Genomic DNA, 13,355 nt, shown 5'->3' on the forward strand with positions numbered 1-13,355 from the left:
CTGCAGAAAGATGGTATGATTTCCCACATTGCATTAGTATCGGAGAAGGACTTGGAAGTTACTTTTGATAACAAGCTCAAGTTTAATCAGCAAGTTCGAAGAGTTGTCGTTGCAGCAAATAATAAACTAGAAATGATCATCTTTTGACCAAGAAGGTTTTCTGCTTCTTGTACAAGTCTTTAATAAGACCTGTCTTGGAGTATTCCTCATATGTATGGCATCCTAACTACAAAAATATATATTGAGAAGCTCAGGAAGGTGCAACGAAGGGCCACTAAACTTCTGACTTCATTAAGGGACCTCACCTACCCTGCACGCCTCCAAAGCCTGAAACTGCCTACAAATGCCTATGGAGATACCGATCAGACATGTTGCAGATCTTCAAATTATTAACCGGTATTGATGACTTTAGTCCGGACCGATTCTCTGCATTGTCAAGATCAGAGAGAACACGTGGGCACAATTTTAAAAATTCAGAAGAATCGCGTTCATACAAAGCTAAGACAAGGTGTATTCTTACAAAGAGTTGCAGCCACACAATGTGAATATCGACCAGGGGAGCGTAGCACAAAGATAAGCGATCAATCGCTAATAAATGAACTGACCGATCAAGATGTGACTCATCTAGCCAATCAGAAACATGTACCCTGCAATGTACCGTGCATACGGCACTTTGACAGAGTATATAAGGCCTGCTTTTACAAATGAACATTATAAAGTCATCCTGAATTATGTGAAAAGAATTATTCGAATAAGAATATTCCATTGATCTCTTTCCATCTCTCTCTCTCTCTTTCTCTTCCTTTTGTTCTGATAATTAGTGATGTAATAATTCTTAGACTACTAAAATTGAGCTTCGACTTAGCTTCTTATATAAGTTTGCATATATACTATGAAGTACAAAAATGCACAATTTACAGGTGGAGGTATAACTAATCATAATTATATTGCACCTCGCTATATGACAGGTCAGACTAGTCTAACGCCGAGGACACTGTTCAAAGCGGGAATTAAGCAACTAACTCGGAAATGACCTGGCGCAGATAATCTACTAGATTGAAGAGCGCCAACCTAACTCCAACACCATCCAACCTTTGCTCATTCTTCTGAAGACGACAAGAACAAACTTGTCGAAACGTCGAGATTGGGTGGTCCTTTTCAGGACCAACACTTGCCCAAGAAAGATACATGGTGTACCGTGAAACCTACTACACCAATCAAGATCATTGTTACACGCGCATTTGGCTCAAAATACTTAACCAATCAGAAGCGTTCTTTCATATATATTTTGCTATTCATCGCAAAACTTTGTGTTACGGGGCCCAGATCTTGTTGTTAATACCGTGGTCACATTTGTTCTACGGCGGCCGTACGGCGAGTCGAAAACAGCCGTTTTATCAATTTTGATTCAAACCACCTATATGTAGTTGGACAAAAAATGTTAAAACGGCTGTTTTCGACTCGCCGTACGGCCGCCGTAGAACAAATGTGACCATGGCATAACTGTCAATATGCATTGTTCGAACCGCCTTTGGAAAAGGTGTGAAAAATATCTTTGAATATTTATAATCCAGATGAGAATTTCTATGTCCATGCTCGATCCAGGGGCAAAATAACTGTATGCCTACTTCGAAGGTGAATTTCCAAGGTAAATATAGATTGTAAAAAGTCAAGTATATATAGGCCTACAGTACAAAATATCGAAATATTATCAGTATGTTGTATAATTTATCAAATATAGATTGACATCATGACATCGTAGTGACCGGACGCGTTTTAGGCGTGCTCCCGATATTTTTTTCATTCCTGTGAGAAATCCACCCATGTTTAAAAACCACCTATGAAGCCATGTCAGATGAGCCCAAGGAATATAACCTAAGGAAACATACATCAACATCTAAATTCAACAAATTCAACAAATCTGTGAAAAATCCACCAAAAATGTCAACGAGTTCTGCCAAATCTTCGGCCCCAGCGACCAGATCAAATCGTCAGATATCGGCACCGGGATCGGGTCTCTCATGGCGCCTCCAACCCGGCGCTGATTCTCCAGGTGTGCCCGTTGATAGCCCCCTGTTAGTTCCGCCGTTTCCGAGCCCGGACCCACATTCACTGCAGGTGGACAGTGATTTCAGCGAGATGAAGGCGATGGTTTCTAAACTGTCACAACAAGTCAACACCAAGCTGGATCTTGTCATAGAGGAAATGAATGCCATTAAGCGGGACATTGCTGAAACAAAAAGGTATGTCACAGAAGTGGAAACTGCAGTCAATTTCAATTCGGAAAAAATACTGAACATGGAGAAAGAAATTTTGCCTAAAATGAATGAATCAATTGATGACAAGAATAACGAACTAGAAGAAAAGATTTTATCGCTTGAACTTCATCAAAGGAAACAGAATCTACTAATCTATGGAGTCCCGGATGTCAAAAACGAAAACATTTATTCCACTGTGTGTGATATTTTCTGTCATTTTTGGGGCATTAATCGTGAGAAGGCCAGTATGATCCCGATAATTAACGCCCACCGGTTACCGGCACCTGCACAACGCGGTAACCAGCCCGCCAGCCCCTGCCCCATCATCGTACGATTTTCTCGCATGGCTGACAGAGACCGCTTGCTGCAAGCTTTCGAGCAACCTCGGCGTCTTTCGGGAAATCAGCACCCTGCCTTACCTGGCCAGTCAGCCCAGCCCGCCCATCCCGGCCAGTTGGTCCAACCCGCCCGGCCAGGTGAGGCTAGCTCCCAGCCCGGTCAGTCAGCCCATCCCGGACAAGCCGCCCAGCCCGGAATGCCCACCCGACCCGGACAGCCCGCCGTACCCGCCCAGCCCGGACAGCCTGCCGTACCCGCCCAGCCCGCCGTACCCGCCCATCCCGTACTGCCCGCCGTACCCGCCCAGCCTGGACAGCCCGCCGTACCCGCCCAGCCCAGACAGCCTGGACAGCACGGCCAATTCGGACAGCCCGCCCAGCCCGGACAGCCCGCCCAACAGAGCTACGTCGAGGTGACATCGGAATCTTTGCCCAGCGCCAATCAACGCTTCAATCGGGTGACTATTCGTACTGATTTACCTGCTAAAATGAAAAAAGAAAGAGGCCGATTAGCTTCATTGGCATACAAACTCCGCCATGAAAAGAAACTAGCCACGAGAATAAGACAGATTGGAACCAAGATATTCTTACAAACTAGGCAAGGCACGGCAAACAGCAGTGTTCAGCCAAATTGGATTAACTGGACTGAATAAGTACAAGCAAGTCAATCGTTATTAGAAACTCTCCTGATGTTTATTTGGACTATAATATAGGTCTCATTCATAACTCATCAGAATCATACAACAGTAAAATTTAATAACAAGTATTATATCTGGCATTTTACAGTTTTCTGCAAATTTACATTTGAACTCTTAATTGATCCCGAAAGTTTTGTTTATATTATTGATCTATTCTATATAACGTTGGACTTGTGTATACGCTCACATCTTATCTTTAAAAGCCAAGTGTTTTTTTTTCTCGCAAGTTTTATATCCAATTGCGAAGTTTCAACTGTTCCTTCATAATATCGAACGCTTTTGTGCTTTTAATGTTTTACAAAAAAATATTAACAACACCATACTTTACCAAAATGCAATCTATTGCTATTTGTGCATGCCATGATATTCATACACTCACAGTGTCTGTGGTTAACTTCAATTTGACCACAAGTTACTGATCAAAGCTTGGTATCTTCTACATAGGTTACTTTCTCTGGAGTGTGACAAATTATGATATATTTTCTATGAACAGCTAGATACGATAATTACTTGTAAAAACAAAACTTTGAATTGTGCTCATGACTTTTGTCTGTATGGCAACACATTGGTTTGGTAAGCCTTGAACATAAATTTTGGCGTTAATAGACTTCACGACATTATTCTTTCCATCTTATAGAGTGCAGATATATGATTTTCCCCCCTTTTACGCAAAATTCATCTTATTTTTAGTATTAATTCATCGTTTCTATTTTGATTATTTGGTATAGCATGATTCTTTTATCTTATGGGCTATTTTATACTATATTGATCATTATAAAGTCTCGCTCACCAAAGTTATTCAAATTCCTTTTTTAATATTTCAATATCTCTTGGTGTTTTTTTGTCACCTATCTGCTTCATGCTTTGTTAGATAAATACATCAATGAAGGAAATTCCAATGCTTTGAGTCCTGAATGGCCCATATTTTGCACTAAACGTGGCAAGAAATTTTGGCTGCGGGTGACAATTTCTGATCTCCTGCGAGGTTAATGCTATATAATTATAACTACTAGTATCTCTAACATGGCTACACTCTAAAAATTCTAATGTTGAATCAGCATTTGGAAGGTTGGGGAGTAGCGGCCTTTTCCAAAGGTTGCATCCAACCATCTATAAGGCTGAATCCAACATTCTAAGTGTTGGGTAGAACCATTTTAAATGGTAAATGCAACATTTGGAAAATGTTGTCGCTCCTCCGTCCTTTCAGAAGTTGAGTTTGCATATCTGTTTTTTAGAGTGTAAATTCCACTTTTCACTGTACTTGCACATTGATATCTTGTGCGTAGGTGTACTTGCTTCTGAGTGCGACAAATTATGATATATCTTTATGAACAGCTGGATATGTATAATTACTTGTAAAACAAAAGTCTAATTGTGCTCATGACTTTTGACTTTTAACTATATGGCAACACATTGGTTTGGTAAGCCTTAAAACATAAATTTTAGCTTTAATATAAAATAACATTAACCTCGCAGGGGGTCGGAGGTTGAATTTTGTGTGGGGGGGGGGGGGAGAGGGGAGGGAGGAGTCGTTTGTCTTGTGCATTTGAGATTTGCGACGGGGTTCAGATGTTTCCACTGTGTTGGGGTGGAGGGAGTAATGTCTATAGACATTATTCTTTCCACTTCAATGTGGTGGAGGCGTCTGGGCCTCGTCGTGGGTCTTAAGATGTGCAAGATGAATGATTTTTCTTTCCTTTCTCCCCTTTTACACGGGATTCGGCTTCTGATCTCCTGCGAGGTTGATGCTATATAATTATAACTACTAGCATCTCTAACATGGCTACACTCTAAAAATTATAATGTTGAATCAGCATTTGGAAGGTTGGGGAGTAGCGGCCTTTTCCAAAGGTTGCATGCAACCTTGTATAAAGCTGAATCGAACATTCTAAATGTTGGGTAGAACCATTTCAAATGGTAAATGCAACATTTGGAAAATGTTGTCGCTCCTCCGTCCTTTCAGAAGTTGAGTTTGCATATCTGTTTTTAGAGTGTAAATTCCACTTTTCACTGTACTTGCACATTGATATCTTGTACGTAGGTGTATTTGCTTCTGAGTGCGACAAATTATGATATATCTTTATGAACAGCTGGATATGTATAACTACTTGTAAAACAAAAGTCTAATTGTGCTTATGACTTTTATCTATATGGCAACACATTGGTTTGGTAAGCCTTGAACATAAATTTTGGCTTTAATAGACATTATTCTCTCCACTTCAATATAGTGGAAACACCTGAACCTCGTCGTAAATCTTAAATGTACATGATAAATGATTTTTCTTTCTTTTCTCCCCTTTTACATAAAATTCAACTTATGTTTAGTAAAAATTCATTGTTTCTATATTGATTATTTGGTATAGCATGGTTCATTCATCTTCTGGGCTATTTTATAATATTTTTGATCATTATAAAGTCTCGCTCACCAAAGTTAATTCAATTTCTTTTTTTAATAAGTAATCTCTTTGTGATTTTGGTCACCTATCTGTTTCATGCCTTGTTAGATAAATACAACAATGAAGGAAATTCCATTTCTGTGAGTCCTGAATGGCACAGATAGTTCAACGCTCCTAATTTGTTTTTACATTCAATTCGACATCTCTTCTAGCTACCCAGGCCGAACAGGTACGGGACTGGAGACTACGTCACACGTGATTATGTTGTGTATTGCAGACGCCACTGCCCTCTCCTGTATGGGTATCAATGCCGGAGGATTTCCCGCGCAAATTTTCCGCGCGAAAATTAATCGAATTAATTAAGCCGAATTAATCTCCTTATAGGCGTCAGTCTCCCTTCACGCCTGCACGACCTGATTTAAAACAGTCACTGCATAGTTCAGAAGTGTATTATTGTGTCAATAATGGTACCACCTTGCACCGATTAGTACTTACGATACAAATATTTTCTCGTAATTAACCTAAAGCCTCGATCTTTTCCTTTCTTTTTATGCAAATACACTGTCCCGATATTACTATGAAGAATTTGCTACGATTCACGCCTCAAACTGGCGCCATTTGGTTAGATAAGTCATTTGTCTACATGATAAAGGAGGGACTCTCTTCCTCCCAAATAACTCAAGTAACGCTAAACAGATCAGTGCGTTCACACCATGACCATTATGAACCAGGGCCTTTATGCAGTCAGTATCATTGTTGTATTCACATTATTTTGTATTAACTTTTCTCTCCTTCCACATATTTTGCCATCAGGCTCATACCAATCTGGAATTCATTCAGGATTCTTGTTTACAATATATTAGGGATGGGTCGATCCAAGAGATTAACACCATTACATTTCACACATTCACTGGTTATTTTGATCCTTGCCTTTGAAGCTATTCTTTCTAAACGCTCCTATCATGAGGAATTGATTTCGAGCCAAATATGCAGAAGACTTTAATCCTCCTTAATAATAATAGAGGGTAGCCCCCATACGATCCCTCGCATCACTGCAACCTCGTTATTACGCATAATACTTCATACATTCACTCTGGGTCATGACCCATCATGGTCGTTTGATTCTCGCTTTCCAAATAATTTAGATATTGAGAACTAGCCGACCCTGTTGGGTCGTGACCTATAGTTTATTGTTCTATCAAATCTGCTAATTCCTTCTCAATGAAGTTTTCAACGATTATACAAATCGCTCATCCAGTTGGAAGTATTACGGCCTCCGCTCACACCCGACTATGTAAACACAGTACCCATCAAAACAGCATCTTATCAGTGTGGGTAAGCCTTTTCACACATGATTCCATACTCTGTATAAGTAATGCTAGAACCAAAATATACACAAATGCTACTTTAATTTCAAGGAGATACATTTTGATTATTTAAATGCAATTTTTTTTCCACTTTATCCATTTACATCTGACCTTAATTAACTTTGTTTTCAAAGTCAGAGTTCTTATTTTTCCATTGTCTTAAGATATGATTAAACACTTTGCTATTGAATGCGTATGATTCATATTAATTCATTTCTGCTCCATACTCATAACAGGGTGTAATTTCAAAAAAGTATATATTTTCGTTTTGTGAAATCGGGTTCTCGCTTGAACATCCCTTATACATGATACGTCATTTTAATTTACCATTATTTTGCTCTCTACTGCCCTCTACAGGTGCCTTCGTGGGCTCAAGCAACGGACACTGCACATGCTCAAAACTGCGGCTTGCTCACCCTTCAATACACAATAAGCGGACTTCCTTTGCCTCTTCTCTCATTACGCTCGTAGGTTCCTTGAACCGCCTTTGTGTATCGTGCTTTGTATGTTGTAAGTTCCCTTTCTGTTCGTTTTTGCTTCAGTACCTCTTCTCATTGTATCTGTTCCTGACCAGGACTTGTATTTCAGATTTCACTGTTCCTGTTAGAGACATTTTAATGTCATCTAAACAAAAAAATGCGTTTTCTGATTTTTCTTTAATATGGCAAATTCAATTCAATTAACGATGATGACTTTCTTGACCTGTTTAGACCACCATTAGTAGAAGGTGAATCAAACATAAATCCCTATGTTACTTCCTTTGAAAATCATGTTACAGACAAATTTAATTCATCGTCACAAGAGTTGAATTATGATTTTGACACTGATAACCAATTTCAAAGTCCATGTTCTGAATACGTCACCCACAACCAGTTTAATAATGTTGTTAAGGAATTTGATAACTCCTCTTTTTCTCTTATACACCTTAATATTAGGAGCATTAATAAACACTTTGATGAATTACGGTTACTTTTGAATAATCCCACCATGCAAACATTTTCAGTAGTAGGTTTAACCGAAACATGGCTTTCTCATGATTCAAGCCTTCCATTCGCTCTCGATGGATATGATCTTTTAGTTAACAACAGACAAAATAGGATGGGTGGGGGCGTTGCGTTATATGTTTCACAATCCTATGATTATGTAGTTCGAGACGAACTTAACAGCATGACTGATACAATTGAATCTCTTTTTATTGAAATTACTATCCCTAACAGCAAAAACATTATCATAGGTGTTATATACAGGCCTCCGAGTTCGAATATTAAATCATTTTTAGATCATCTCTCAGACTTAGTTAAAAATCAAATTTTTGATAATAAAAATTGCTTTATAATGGGCGATTTTAATATTGATTTATTAAAACAAAATAATGTCACACAAGATTTTTTGGAAACATTTTTATCCGCTTCTTACTTACCTTTAATATCTAAACCCACACGCATAGTCAATGAATCCGCTTCTCTTATTGATAATATTTTCTGTAACGTTCTTCCCCCACCCGATTCCTTCATATTACTCTCTGATATCACTGATCACTTCCCTGTCTCGACTAATTTCTCTTTAAAAGACAGATTCAATAACATATATAGCCGTCCATTAAAACGAAGAATAACACACGAAAATATAGCTCGTCTGGGTGCTAGTTTAGACGATGTTGATTGGTCTTGTGTCTTTGATAATAATGACGTAAACTTGTCCTTTGAAAATTTTATGAACATTTTTAATTTACACTTTGACACTCATATTCCAAAACTTAGAGATAAGACATCTAACTACAAAAAATCACCGAAGCTCCCATGGATTTCCAAATCGCTCTTGCGTTCGATAAATAGGAAGAATAATTTGTATTATAAACATAAAATGAAACGCTCTGAGCAATCCAAACTTAAATATACTTCTTACAAAAATACATTGACAAAAATTATACGTTTAGAAAAGAAAAGATATTTTACTAACCAGTTACAACTTTACAAATTATGTGTAAAAATTACATTTCACACATTCACTGGTTATTTTGATCCTTGCCTTTGAAGCTATTCTTTCTAAACGCTCCTATCATGAGGAATTGATTTCGAGCCAAATATGCAGAAGACTTTCCTTAATAATAATAGAGGGTAGCCCCCATACGATCCCTCGCATCACTGCAACCTCGTTATTACGCATAATACTTCATACATTCACTCTGGGTCATGACCCATCATGGTCGTTTGATTCTCGCTTTCCAAATAATTTAGATATTGAGAACTAGCCGACCCTGTTGGGTCGTGACCTATAGTTTATTGTTCTATCAAATCTGCTAATTCCTTCTCAATGAAGTTTTCAACGATTATACAAATCGCTCATCCAGTTGGAAGTATTACGGCCTCCGCTCACACCCGACTATGTAAACACAGTACCCATCAAAACAGCATCTTATCAGTGTGGGTAAGCCTTTTCACACATGATTCCATACTCTGTATAAGTAATGCTAGAACCAAAATATACACAAATGCTACTTTAATTTCAAGGAGATACATTTTGATTATTTAAATGCAATTTTTTTTTCCACTTTATCCATTTACATCTGACCTTAATTAACTTTGTTTTCAAAGTCAGAGTTCTTATTTTTCCATTGTCTTAAGATATGATTAAACACTTTGCTATTGAATGCGTATGATTCATATTAATTCATTTCTGCTCCATACTTATAACAGGGTGTAATTTCAAAAAAGTATATATTTTCGTTTTGTGAAATCGGGTTCTCGCTTGAACATCCCTTATACATGATACGTCATTTTAATTTACCATTATTTTGCTCTCTACTGCCCTCTACAGGTGCCTTCGTGGGCTCAAGCAACGGACACTGCACATGCTCAAAACTGCGGCTTGCTCACCCTTCAATACACAATAAGCGGACTTCCTTTGCCTCTTCTCTCATTACGCTCGTAGGTTCCTTGAACCGCCTTTGTGTATCGTGCTTTGTATGTTGTAAGTTCCCTTTCTGTTCGTTTTTGCTTCAGTACCTCTTCTCATTGTATCTGTTCCTGACCAGGACTTGTATTTCAGATTTCACTGTTCCTGTTAGAGACATTTTAATGTCATCTAAACAAAAAAATGCGTTTTCTGATTTTTCTTTAATATGGCAAATTCAATTCAATTAACGATGATGACTTTCTTGACCTGTTTAGACCACCATTAGTAGAAGGTGAATCAAACATAAATCCCTATGTTACTTCCTTTGAAAATCATGTTACAGACAAATTTAATTCATCGTCACAAGAGTTGAATTATGATTTTGACACTGATAACCAATTTCAAAGTCCATGTTCTGAATACGTCACCCACAACCAGTTTAATAATGTTGTTAAGGAATTTGATAACTCCTCTTTTTCTCTTATACACCTTAATATTAGGAGCATTAATAAACACTTTGATGAATTACGGTTACTTTTGAATAATCCCACCATGCAAACATTTTCAGTAGTAGGTTTAACCGAAACATGGCTTTCTCATGATTCAAGCCTTCCATTCGCTCTCGATGGATATGATCTTTTAGTTAACAACAGACAAAATAGGATGGGTGGGGGCGTTGCGTTATATGTTTCACAATCCTATGATTATGTAGTTCGAGACGAACTTAACAGCATGACTGATACAATTGAATCTCTTTTTATTGAAATTACTATCCCTAACAGCAAAAACATTATCATAGGTGTTATATACAGGCCTCCGAGTTCGAATATTAAATCATTTTTAGATCATCTCTCAGACTTAGTTAAAAATCAAATTTTTGATAATAAAAATTGCTTTATAATGGGCGATTTTAATATTGATTTATTAAAACAAAATAATGTCACACAAGATTTTTTGGAAACATTTTTATCCGCTTCTTACTTACCTTTAATATCTAAACCCACACGCATAGTCAATGAATCCGCTTCTCTTATTGATAATATTTTCTGTAACGTTCTTCCCCCACCCGATTCCTTCATATTACTCTCTGATATCACTGATCACTTCCCTGTCTCGACTAATTTCTCTTTAAAAGACAGATTCAATAACATATATAGCCGTCCATTAAAACGAAGAATAACACACGAAAATATAGCTCGTCTGGGTGCTAGTTTAGACGATGTTGATTGGTCTTGTGTCTTTGATAATAATGACGTAAACTTGTCCTTTGAAAATTTTATGAACATTTTTAATTTACACTTTGACACTCATATTCCAAAACTTAGAGATAAGACATCTAACTACAAAAAATCACCGAAGCTCCCATGGATTTCCAAATCGCTCTTGCGTTCGATAAATAGGAAGAATAATTTGTATTATAAACATAAAATGAAACGCTCTGAGCAATCCAAACTTAAATATACTTCTTACAAAAATACATTGACAAAAATTATACGTTTAGAAAAGAAAAGATATTTTACTAACCAGTTACAACTTTACAAGCGTGATGTGCAAAATACTTGGAAAGTTTTAAAACAAGCAATGAATATATCAAATAACAAATCTAATATTACAAAAATTAGATCTGGCGATGTTATTTTTGAAGATTCCCACCAAATTTGTAGTATCCTGAATAATCACTTTTCTTCAATTGGGGAAAATCTTGCAAGTAATATTCCTCCCGCAACAAAACACTTTTCTGAATTTTTAGGCCCACCAAATTCTAGTTCAATGTTTCTCGCTCCAACTTATAATCAGGAGATAATTAATATTGTCTCTGATTTTAGTTCTAAAAAAAGTACAGGACATGATGACATCAATAATTTTCTTCTTAAGGGGGTAATATCGTCAATTGCGGATCCCCTAACTCATATTTTCAATCTGTCACTTCTTAACGGCATTGTCCCCGAGAGCATGAAAATTGCAAAAGCCATTCCCTTGTTTAAAAAGGGTGATAAATTAGATGTTAATAATTATCGCCCTATTTCTTTGTTATCTACATTGTCGAAAATACTTGAAAAGATTATTCATAAAAGAACTGTAAATTTTTTCAAATCAAATAATATTCTTTCAAATTCCCAATTTGGATTTAGGGAAAAGCATAGCACCACACATGCTTTATTGAGTTTCATTGAAAAAGCGGCACATTCAATCGATAAATCTTCTCATTTAATTGGTTTGTTCCTGGACTTCTCCAAGGCCTTCGACACCATTAATCATGATATTTTACTTAACAAATTACATCATTATGGAGTGCGTGGGAAGGCATTGGAGTGGTTCAGGAGCTACCTCTTGAATAGAAAGCAATATGTCTTTTTAAACGGTTGCAATTCTCAAATGAAAAAAAATAATTGTGGAGTTCCCCAGGGTAGTATTTTAGGCCCGATTTTGTTTATAGTTTATATTAATGATTTTTGTAGATCATCAGACGTTCTTTCTTTCATTCTCTTTGCGGACGACTCTAACTTATTTTTTTCACATAAAAATCCTCTTCACCTTGCTAATATAATCAACTCTGAACTAGAAAATGTTACCGAATGGATAAGAGCAAACAAATTGTCACTAAATCTTCAAAAAACAAAATACATGTTGTTTAGCAACTCCATAAATACACTTCCTGTTGATATTATTTTGGATGGAACTCCCTTGGAAAATGTGTCCCATATTAAGTTTCTTGGAATAACAGTCGATAATAAGCTCTCATGGAAATTTCACATAGATAACATATGTAAAACTATTTCACGCAACATTGGTATAATTAACAAGCTTAAATTTTGTTTACCATTATCGTCCCTGCTTACATTATATTCATCCCTTATATTGCCTTATTTAAATTATGGAATTTTAGCGTGGGGTAACACACAACAAACACTCTTAGACAAATTACTCCTATTACAAAAGAAGTCTCTACGTATTATATGTCACACGGCATATTTGTCTCATACTGACCCATTATTTTTTTAACATAGAATATTGAAAATTAAGGACTTATATTTGTTTAATCTCGGTCAGTTTATGTATAACTATAACAACAACAACCTCCCAAATGTATTCAATTCAATGTTTCCAAAATATCAATCCATTCACAACTATCCAACAAGGCGATTGGGTGAATTTCATTTACCACTTTTAAGAACTTTGCGGGCTCAGAACACATTTATATACGATGGACCGAAGTTATGGAACTCACTTCATAATGATATAACAAATGCAAAATCTTTGAACTCTTTTAAGACTAAATTCAAATTATCTCTATTAAAACCTTATAATATACTCCCAAATTAATTTTAATTCATCATTTCTGTCAAGTCATCATCATTATTATGTCAAGTCATCATCATTATTACTTTAAACTAAAATTAAA

The sequence above is a fragment of the Lytechinus pictus genome, chromosome 13 (assembly GCF_037042905.1).
Source record: "Lytechinus pictus isolate F3 Inbred chromosome 13, Lp3.0, whole genome shotgun sequence".
NCBI lineage: Eukaryota > Metazoa > Echinodermata > Echinoidea > Temnopleuroida > Toxopneustidae > Lytechinus > Lytechinus pictus.